This window comes from Chiroxiphia lanceolata, chromosome W (genome assembly GCF_009829145.1).
Source record: "Chiroxiphia lanceolata isolate bChiLan1 chromosome W, bChiLan1.pri, whole genome shotgun sequence".
Taxonomy (NCBI): domain Eukaryota; kingdom Metazoa; phylum Chordata; class Aves; order Passeriformes; family Pipridae; genus Chiroxiphia; species Chiroxiphia lanceolata.
The window spans coordinates 2528719-2539693 of NC_045670.1; positions in this window are offsets into that span (position 1 = coordinate 2528719).

Genomic DNA, 10975 nt, shown 5'->3' on the forward strand with positions numbered 1-10975 from the left:
TCCTGTCAAAGGACATAATTGAACCAGAGGTCTACCATCCATCCTGGATATTTGCCCACTCAAATGCAGCACCCTGAAAATACTGACCACAAAGAAAGAGTTGAATTCAAAAGGCACTCACCAGCTACTGTCTCTGTTTTTGTGCTACTCCCTGCCCTTCCCCATACTCCTGTGATCTTTTGTTTCCATTAACTGTATATGGAACTTCATCTCTAGTAAGTCAAATATCTGAAGTTGATTTCTCCTCCCCAAACCAAAGAAAAATGAAGAGAAGCAGAAGAAAAACAGGTACAAACAGCCAAAGGTGGAGTAATGCTAACTCACTGCTGCACATGAACCTCAGCATCTCCGATGCAAGAGTTTTTTAAACTATCACAAAATCATGTGCAGTTCTCAACACCTATAGATATAAGATCCTAAGAAAGAACAAGTAGCTACCTAAATATGAAGTTTGCCATGTGTCCCAAATTCTTCTTTTAAAAATACTGGTTTGGCTCTTTAATCCCTTAACAGCATCGTACCCATGTGCTCTTGCACACAAGTAACAGTAAAAGCCATTCTGAGCTCTAGTCAGGGAACTGAATAGTGAAAAGCTAGTTTGGCTATCCTGACTGTAAATTACTATAACTGTAGTTACATGCAGTCAAGGCATCCCTCTTAAAAAGCAGGAGAAAATCCAGTGAAGTTTATGGGGTTACTGAGATGTTAAAGACAGCTCTGTAGGTGGCTATTAAAGTCAACTGCCTGATGCATCCTTGACAAAGCACAAACTTCAATCCAAACTTTAGCTAAAAGCAGTAAAAAAATACAGAAGGAAAGATCTTTCTTAGCATACTCTGTTTCTTATGTCCTTTTTAAACATGAAGTACTGGTCACTACTGGAGATGAGACTTAACTAGTTTGATTTTTGTTCTGATCCACTGCAACAGTTTTTATGTTATAAAGTGTAAGCAAGAGGAAAAATCTGGTCCAGTGAGTCCACAGTTTTTAGCCTTGGGACTTTAAACCGGAATACAAAGCAGTGATATTGTTTTCATTAACTTCAGCAATAACCTGGCCTTCTGAGTCCAATTTTAAACTGCTATGAAAAGAATTATTTTACCAAGTTCTCAGTTTTGAGGAATGAAAATTACATAATTCTAGCCTAGCCTCCTGGATTAATTTAATACAGGAATGTTACTTGCCCACAGTCTGTCTCCTATTGTTCAGGAATGTTACACAAACTAAAAAGTAATTGGCAAAAATAAAAGCTTATGTTTATAATCTAATTACCAAGAAAAACTGAGAAGTGAAGTTTGGACTTTTCCCATGTGAGAAGTAAGATAACACACAAAATGCCAGGCAGTGGAAGGATTTCAGAAAAATTTATTCCAAAGTCGAGAACAGTAGACTTACAAGGGAAAATTCCTAACAGTGCTTGAATACCGAGTCTGAGAAAGGCACGCCCCCCTGTTCTTCCTCAGTGTTTTTTCCTCTCCTCGGGAAATGGCAGTTGTAGGGGGCATGTCCCAGGGATGCAGGGGAATGCATTCTGGGTCTTGGAGTCCCCGGACAGCATACTGACACACATGAGCAGTGTATGTTCCACTGTCATTGGTCAGGCAGGTCACATGCCCCCCGAAGGGTATTTAAAGGGGCATTTTCATTTAAATAAAAGATTTGGCTGCTTGCCACCTGAGCTACTGGATTGTGTCTCATTATATTACATTAATAAGCCATAAATGGTGCCCTTTGCGTGGGGCAGATCTCTATATTAGGGAACAATCTTAAATGCCTTGCAGCAAAGTAAAATTGGTAGTGTTCGAATGGGTTTGTTTTAAAACCTGGAACACTTTTACCAAAAAAAACATAGACATCTTAAAAGAGTCGGATTTCAGTGCAGATCGCAGCTGAAAGATGCAGGATTAAACCGAGCTTGAAAAAAGACAGAAAGTGCATGTACCAGAAGAAAGCCGAGAGAAGACAGAGAAGAAAAAAACGAAGAAAACAGCGACGAACACAAACCGAAAATGAAGCTGCTGCTGCCACCACCGCTGCCACCAACTGCCGAAGTAGCAAAAAACCGCCGCCGCAGCGAAAAGCCACTGCTGCGGCAAACCGAAGCCGAAAGCAAAACTGCACGAGCCGCGAACAAAGCCAGCAGTGAGAGAAACGCACGCAGGATCCAAAAGCAGCAGGATAAGGTAAAAACAACCATGGGAAACATGCTCTCTACAGAGATAGAGAAAGACACAGAAGCTCTATGCCTCTTGTTAAGACCATATTCGACACAGACTGCATGCGCAGAATTAACAGACCTTATACAATGGATAAAATCCATAGCACCGAGACTGCTGCTGGTTGAAGCCTTGAATTTAGACATTTGGGATAAAATCAGAGAACTCATGAGAGATAAAGCCAGAGAAGGCGACATACAAGCTAATAACTGTCTTCCTGCTTGGACCCATATTATGGACGCCTTGCACAGAGCACAGAGATGAATAGAACCCCGAAACTATACCAACACAAAACCTCCTGCACCTCCTGTGATAAATAAATAATTGTGATTCGTGAAACAAATGGGTGATTATATCAAAATAAAACAAACAGATTGTAAAACTTAATTACACCCCCATAAAGAAATAAAATAGACCCTCACAAGGTCAAGAGGCCTAAACCCTCCTTACTATACTAAGAATAAAATATAGTAGAACTTTAAATCTTTAGGCACCTGTTCATCCAAGGATGCATGAATTATGACTGGTTGTAGAGATAACCCTTTTAGCTTTAGCTGTAAGAAAACCCATATATTAAATACTTAGCAAAAACCTGTAGAATGTATATGTATATGATATAATTAATATGTATGAAGTAGCTAAGATAAATACTAAATGTACCCTGTAGTAGGGGTGTGCAGATTTGGGAAACTGGTCCCATTTCTGTCACCCAGCTGGTTGCTTGCTTTTACCATATAATAAACTATTATTCGAAACTTATAGAAACTCAAGACTTTGTTTATCACACCTCCTAACCAGACTGTTAACCGCAGCCCTTGTCCACAACACAGAAATACACAAGGGGGGGGAGACACCACATGCATCCCAAGCAGATTTAAATGTGGGAGGGGACCTGCGCGGGCAGGTGGGGAGAGTTCGCAATTTAAGTATTGGTGTAGGTTCTGGTTTTAGTGAGGGCACAAACCACAGGGAAGGGATGGGAACCTTAGCTCATGAATCCAGCTCACAGGAGCAAGACGCGGGGTCCCGTCGCAGCAAGGGGGGAGGGAACCCAGCATACTCACCCCCTCATGCTGCTGATGAACCGCGACCGCGTGCTCCAGCACAGGCGCAGCCATCTTGCACGCAAAACAGACCGGAACCTGACCTGTCCCTTCCGACCGCGCAGCCATCTCATTCCGACCGTGGGCGCGGGGAGGGGGGAGGTCGCTTCCCACTGTGTCAGTCATCCTCTGCCATGCAGTCACGGGGAACCTAATATATTGGAACCGCAGGTGGAGAGGCATTAGAAGATGATGAGGAGGGACCGGAGGTGGTCCCCCCAGACAAGGACAAGAGGGCAGGCGCGGGGAGGTAGGTCGACCGGTGGGGTAGGTGCCGTGAGGAAGCAATGCGGGTGGGAGATTGGCAAATTATTAATGTACATCCAGTCATCTACCGTGAGCGTCAGTCCCCTCAGTTTCAAAGTTTGCCTTATAAGGTAACAAAGGAACTGAGGCAATTAGGTAAAGAAACTGGTGTTTCCTTGACTCACACGTTTTCATATTTGGAGACATTGAGTTCCACTTATGTTTTCACCCCACATGATTGGAAAACACTGTTGAGAATGGTTCTAACAAATACACAATGCAGTGTTTGGTTGACTGATTTTTGGGAGAACTGTGCGGTGTATGCGAGTAATCCAGGTGGTACACAAGCAGGAATGACATGCAATCATTTAGCAAGAGACAGGGAGTTTGCCACAACAAACTCACAAGCAGGTTATCCCTGAGAGATTTACGAAGTGATTGCAAAACTGGCTTTAAGAGCAATGAGAAAACTCCTGAGCAGAGACAGAGACAGTAATCTGTCCTTCACAAAGGTCTTGCAAGGCTCCACAGAACCTTTCTCCCAGTTTCTCGACCGGTTGCAAGTTGCCTTAAACAGGCAAATAGAGCATGATGAAGCTAGAGAGATGCTTTTCAGGCAACTGGTATATGAAAACTCGAATCCAGATTGTAAAAGAGCTTTGCAAACTCTCCCTAAAAGGGAAAGCTGCAGCATTGCCAAGATGGTGCCAGGGTGTCGGATCAGTCGAACACCAGACTACTCCTCTGGTTACAGCCTTAAGTGTGCAGCTGAGATTACAGGAGGAGGCAAGACCTAAAAGTGGCTGCTATAGATGTGGTGCTGCTGATCATTTTCAAAGGAATTGCCCTAAGAAACCCCCCACGTCAGTGTGCCAAGTGTCAGCAAGGGAAGCGGGGGTCAAAAAACTCCTCACAGCAGGGAAACTGGAGACGGGGGTGAGGTCGCACGCCCCGGCACAACAAACAAATATGGTTCAAGAAAACAGGTTGGCGATCTGTGCCCCTCCACCACAGTCAGCGCTGGGCTGGACCTATCCAGCAGGGAACCAGTAACCATAACATCCACTGCTGTAGTGTTAATCCCTACAGGGGTTTGGGGACCATTGGGCCCAGGAGTACATGCACCATTAATAGGGAGGTCATCAATCACAAGGATGGGTTTGTTTGTTCTGCCTGGAATGATTGACTCGGACTCCCATAGTGAGATCCAGATAATGGCATGGACTCCAGTATCCCCCTGTCACATACCTGAAGGACAAAAGATTGCTCAATTAATCCCCTTTTATAGCACGTCTCCGGTTGAGGAGGGGAAGAGGGGTTCAGGGGCTTTTGGAAGCACAGGCGAGCCGCAAATACATTGGGCAAGAGTCATTACAGCAACACAGCCAAAGATGATGTGTCAAATACGATGCAAATTCAAAGGCTTGGTGGACACAGAGGCAGATGTTACCATCATTAAAGACACTGAATGGCCAGCTGATTGGTCTACTGTTTACCCGACTTCGACCATTCAGGGGGTGGGAGGCACACAAAGGCCCAGGCAGAGTGCTGGGACCAGAGGGGTAAGTGGTCAAGATAGCTCCCTTTATTGCTCCTATACCATGCACATTATGGGGAATAGATGTGTTGAGACAGTTTGGCACAGTCATGCAAATTGCTCCTGCAGACAACCAAGTTTTCAGTGAGGGTCATTGAACAGTCGTTCCAAGGACAGATTAAGCTGAGTCAGAAAACTCATGAACCCATTTGGGTAGACCAATGGCCCATAAAAAAAGAACTACTTGCTCATTTAAGAGAACTGGTAAAAGAGCAACTTGAAGCAGGACACATTGTGCCCACCTACAGCCCATGGAACACTCCTGTGTTTTGTATCCCCAAGAAAAGTAGCAAGTGGAGAATACTGCATGACTTAAGGGCAGTTAACTCAGTAATAGAACCCATGGGGGCATTGCAACCAGGACTCCCTTCACCTGCTATGCTTCCAGCAGGATGGCCGTTAGTGGTAATTGATTTGAAGGATTGTTTCTTTACCATCTTTCTGCACCCTGAGGATATGCCACGGTTTGCTTTCTCTATCCCCGCTCTGAACAATGCAGAGATACCACTGGGTTGTTCTTCCTCAGGGGATGAGAAAAAGTCTGACCATATGTCAGACTTGTGGCAAAAGCTATTTACCCCATCAGAAGGCTTTATCCCTCAGCAATCATTTATCACTACATGGACAATATTCTAATCACCACAGCCAAAGAGACTGAGTTGCAAACAGTTGTTACTGCTCTAACCAATGCTGTCCAACATGCAGGATTGCAGGTTGCTCCAGAGAAGATCCAGTGATCGCAACCCTGGACTTACCTTGGATGGAGAATCACACAGCAGGAGATCTTGCCCCAGCCACTTCAACTTGAGGTAAAAGATACCTTAACTTTAAACAAACTGCAAAAACTTCTAGGAACCATTAACTGGTTAAGGTCTATTTTAGACTTAACCACAGAGGAGCTACACCCCCTGTTTAAACTGTTGAAGGGTAACTCAGACTTAACGTCTAGCAGGTCTCTGACAGTAGAGGCAAAACAGGCATTAGAAACATGCACCAAGGCAATCGAGAGCTGACAAGGCAGAAGGAGAAATCCTGAACTGCAAATCTACCTTGCTCTTGTTCCTAGCAGGTTCCAGCCATTCGCAGTTTTGTTTCAGGGGGACCAAACTGAATAGGATCCACTGAGGGTCCTAGAGTGGCTGTTTCTGCCCCATTCACCTCCTAAAACTGCGTGGACCATTAATGAAATGTTTGCCAAGCTTGTCGTTAAAAGGCAGAGGACGTCTACAGGAGCTGGACGGACAGGATCCTATGATCATCTACATTCCAGCAACTAAGGACAACCTCAATTGGCTGCTGGCCGAAGACACTGGATTCCAGGTTACCCTGCCAGGCTATGATGGTGACATTTCTATTCATTACCCTAAACACAGGCTTTGGACAGAAATGGGTAATTTACCCTTAAAAACCACAACCAGATGCAAACACCAGCCAGTAAAAGGCCTCACAGTCTTTACTGATGCATCAGGATGGACCAGGAAAGCTGCAGTGACATGGGTAAACCCTGATACAGGAAAATGGGAGCAAGAGATACAGACCATGAACCAAGGTTCTGTACAACTTCTGGAACTAGCTGCTATCCGTATTGCCTTGGAAAGGTTTTCAGAGCAACCTGTTAATGTTGTAACAGATTCTTGTTATGGTGCAAGTTTGGTATCCCGTCTCAATAGTTCATTCCTTTGAGATGTTGCAAACACACATTTGTTTGTAGAAATGCGTGCTGTTTGGTTTCTTGTCAATCACAGGAGGTTTGACTTTTACATCATGCACATAAGATCACACACAGAAATGCCAGGGCCCATAGCAGAGGGGAACCAGAGGACGGATGCAGCAGCTATGCTTACCACAGTGCCCAGAACTATAGAGCAGGCGAAATTGTCTCATTTGTTTTTTCATCAGAATGCACGTTCATTGAAGAGACAATCACTCACTCTCAATCAGGCTCGAGACATAGTCATGTTGTGTCCAGATTGCCAGCAAATAACTCCAATGCCATCTCAGGAAGGAGTTAACCCCAGGGGATTAGTGGCAAATGAGATATGGCAAACACACATAACACATATACCCGAATTCGATCTACTGAAATATGTACATGTTACAATCGACACACACTCAAAATACATCACTGTCACTGCCTCTCCGATGAAATCCGAGCAGATCTGGGCTGGAGGCAGGACAGGGTTCAGGAAAACGGAGGCAAACCAGGACCAGAAGCAACCAGATGATCAGACCAAAAACAAAATGAACTCAGAGCCTTTCCACACACATACCCTCCCTGCATCAGGGCAAAAGTGAAGTGACTGCCTATGACTTATTAATGTAATATAATAAGACACGACCCAGCAGCTCAGGTGGCAAGCAGATGGGGCCCCACTAAACCTGTTGTTTATGAACAGAGAAGGCCTGGTGGCAGATGTCATGGTCGGAGACTGTCTGGGGTACAGTGACTGTAAAATGATAGAGTTTTCAATACTTGGTGAAACAAGGAGGGGCATCAACAAAACCTTTACCCTGGACTTCTAGAGGGCAGACTTTGACCTATTCAGGATGCTGATTCAGAGGGTACCTTGGGAAACAGCCCTTAAAAACAAAGGGGTCCAGGAAAGATGGACATACTTCAAGAAAGAAATCTTGAAGGCGCCATGTGCGGAAAGATGAGCCAGCAGGGAAGATGATCGGTCTGGCTGGGCAGAGAGTTTTTGTAGGAACTCAGGGAAAAAAGAGGGTGTATCACCTTTGGAAAAAGGGCCAGGCAACTTAGGAAGTCTTTAAGGATGTCATTAGGTCCTGCAGAAAGAAAATTAGAAAGGTAAAAAACCACAATTTGAACTTAATCTGGCCACATCTGCAAAAGATAAGAAAACATGGTTTTATAAATACATTAATAGCAAAAGGAGAGGTAAGGAAAGCCTCAATTCTTTATTGGACATGGGCGGGAATATAGTTAACACCTTCTTTGCTGCAGTTTTCAACAATAAGACAGGTTGTCCTCAGGATAACTAGCCTCCTGAGCTAGTAGACAGGGACAGGGAGCAGAATAGCCCCCCTGCAATCCAGGAGGAAGCAGTTAGTGACCTGTTGAGCCACTTAGATCCTCACAAGTCTATGGGACCAGATGGGATCCATCCTAGGGTGATGAGGGAGCTGGCGGAAGAGCTTGCCAAGCCGCTCTCCATCATTTATCAACAGTCCTGGCTCACTGGGGAGGTCCCAGATGACTGGAAGTTTACCAATGTGGCGCCCATCCATAAGAAGGACCGTAAAGAGGATCCAGGAAACTACAGGCCTGTCAACCTGACCTCAGTGCCCAGAAAGGTTATGGAACAGGTCATCTTGAATGCAATCACATGACACCTACAGGATGGTCGGGGGATCAGACTCAGTAAGGGTGGATTTAGGAGGGTCAGGTCCTGCTTGACCAACCCGATCTTTTATGACCAGATGACCCACCTAGTGGCTGAGGGGAAGGCTGTGGATGTGTCTACCTGGACTTCAGCAAAGCCTTTGACACCATCTCTCATAGTATACTCCTGGAAAAGCTGGCAGTCCATGGTTTGGACAGGTGCACTCTCCTCTGGGTTAAGATCTGTCTGGATGACCGGGCCCAGAGGGTGGTGTGGAATGGTGGTGTATCCAGTTGGTGACCAGTCACTAGTGGTGTCTCCCAGGGATCAGTGTTGGGTCCAGTCCTGTTTAATATCTTTATTGATGATCTGGATGAGGGGATCGAGTCTACCATTAGTAAATTTGCAGATGACACCAAGTTGGGGGGGAATGTTGATCTGCTGGAGACTAGGAGGGCTCTGCAGAGGGACCTGGATAAGCTGGATAGATGGGCTGAATTCAACAGTATGAGGTTCAACAAGACCAAGTGCCGGGTCCTGCACTTTGACCAAAACCCCAAGTAGCACTACAGGTTGGGGACAGAGTGTCTAGACACTGTCCCTGGAGGCATTTAAGAAGAGACTGGATGTGGCACTTACTGCCATGATCTAGTTGACAAGGTGGTGTTAGGTCAAAGGTTGGACTTGATGCTCTCAGGTGTTTTCCAACCTAGTTGATTCTGTGATATGTCATGTAAATGCTCACATGCCCAAAAGTTGCACCACTGAAGAACATCAGAACAATAAGAAGGTGGATAAGGTTGCCCTTTGCTCTCTTCTCAGCTGCATCCTAAGGAATTGGAGTAAATTTGGGGGTAACCCTATGACTCAATGTAAATTGAAAAGATATTGTAATCAATGGTGGTCTCAATATGGATTAGATGATGGTGAAAAACGGTCAGAAAATGGGTCTTTGAAATAAAATACAATTTTACAGTTGATGTTATTTTGTAGGAGGCAAGAGAAGTGGGATGAAATCCCTTATTTGGATTTGGGTTTTGCTTTAGGAAGTAATTGGTATGTAAGAAAACAAAAGTGGTTTAGTAGATTCAAAGTATCAAAATGGAATATATTCCTTAGTTGATGGAAAAGGTAAAAAGATAAGGGTGTGAGTATCCCAAGCAGAGTGTGGGACTAGATGCACTGAAATTATATCAGAAACTGATTTTGTTTGGAATCTAGATAGGAGTGGAGAAACCAAAAAATCTTGCCAAGTTGTATGAAGTAAAGCAGGCAGAAAAGGAGTCTCTGTAGGTTTTTTATGAAAGACTGCGTGAAGTGGTTCATAAATGGACTGATTTAGATCCAGAAAGTGAGGGGACCAGGATGCTGCTTTAACATGCTTTTGTTGGGCAGTCTGCGCCAGACATTAGAAAGAAACTCCAAAAGATAGAAGGAGCAGAGGGGATGGTTATTTCGCAATTGATGTATTTTGCATATAAAGCTTATAACAATATGGAAGACGTAGAAGAGGAGAAAAAGAGCCGAACTAAATTACAGAATTTGTTGTTAGCTGCCCTGACCAATGTGCAAGGACAGGGAAGAGGCAGAGGGCGAGGTGGATTTCAGGGACGAGGTCTGGGGCGAAGGCATGGGTTAACAACCCTCCAAAAGATCAGTGTGCCTATTGCAGGCAGGAGGGGCACTGGAAAAAGGAGTGCCCCCAATTTGCAAATGAACAAAAGGGAGAATCAAAAGAAACAGGAATTATGGTAGAAATTGGGCTAGATTGAAGGGGATCAGAGGCATTTATTATTATTTCCCTGGCCAATCCTCTGATTCCAATTAAGTTGGGGAATGAAACAACAGATTTTCTAGTGGATACTGGAACAACTCATTCTGTAGTTACTAGTTGCAAGAGACCTTTAAGTAAAACGAAAGTAAATGTTGTTGGTGTGACAGGGAGGAAATTTCTCAGATCGTTTCTACAAGCAATGGAATTCGCAATTCGGAACACAAAATTGACACATGATTTTCTTTATATGCCAGTGTCCTTTACTGTTACTCGAATGGGATTTGTTATGCAAGCTAAATGCACAACTGATTTTTTCTGACTCTGTCCAGAAAACTCATGGAAAGCACAGATCTGCCTACATACCAAGGGAAATCCTGAAGAACAGGAAATCCCCAGTGATGTTTTAGATGCAGTAATACCACTGGTTTGGGCATCAGGAATCCTGGGATGAGCAAGAAATGTGAGTCTGGTAAAAATTGAACTGAAACCAGGAGTAAAGAAAAACAATACCCTGTGAAGTTAGAGGGTCAACGAGGATTGGAAGCATTAATAGACTCTTTCTTAGAGTTTGGGTTATTAAGGAAATGCCAATCAGAATTTAACACTGCAGTCCTCCCAGTGAAAAAACCTAAATCATCAGAATATAGACTAGTACAGGATTTATGAGAAGTTAGTGCCTTGACAGCTGATATTCA